The sequence below is a fragment of the Galeopterus variegatus genome, unplaced genomic scaffold (genome assembly GCF_000696425.1).
Source record: "Galeopterus variegatus unplaced genomic scaffold, G_variegatus-3.0.2 Scaffold1858, whole genome shotgun sequence".
NCBI classification, from domain to species: Eukaryota; Metazoa; Chordata; class Mammalia; order Dermoptera; family Cynocephalidae; genus Galeopterus; species Galeopterus variegatus.
The window spans coordinates 286,618-287,357 of NW_007727969.1; positions in this window are offsets into that span (position 1 = coordinate 286,618).

Genomic DNA, 740 nt, shown 5'->3' on the forward strand with positions numbered 1-740 from the left:
AACCATCAACCTGTCTTCCACAGAGGCTGCACCATTTTACATGCCCACCAACAGTGCACAAGGGATCCATTTTCTCCATATCCATGTATTACTTTTCTAACTAAAAATGTATTGAATTTTTTAAATCTCACTCTTTTGACTTAAATAAGGTTTCAAATTTGTATCTCCCCTTAAAATTATTTTTAGATTATAAATTCCTGGAGAACAGGGATCAATTTTTTAAAATGCACTAACCATTTGTTTAAAAAGTGTGCCATCAGTGGAGGCCTTCCAGGGGCAGAAGGAAAGGCCCAGTAAACCTGCAAAGCATTAGCGCCTCCTGAACACAACAGGCTGGTGACAGCTGCCTCCACCCGGCCCACAGTCAGGCTCCCCTTGTGTTCACCAGGTATCCTGGTCCTTGGCGAGCATAATGGCTGTGAGTCTATTGCAGGCCCCATGGGCATTCCAGAACGCAGGATGCTATATATATATATATATGTATATATATATATTTTTTTTTTTAACTCTGGGTGCACAAACCCCAGCCTGAGTAGCTGCTGGATCTGCTGGGGTGCAGCCTGGGGTCTGATGAGTTCAGAAAGGGCTCAGCTTAGGGCCGACCAGAAGGTGAGTGTATTTCCAGTGCAAGCTGGGCTAGATTTCTTGTTAAACAGGACATCTTTTCTGCCCTCTTGGTCACATGAGTCTTCCAGAGATGAGTTGTTCTCTCCCAGGGCTACCTCATTTTGCCTATTTAC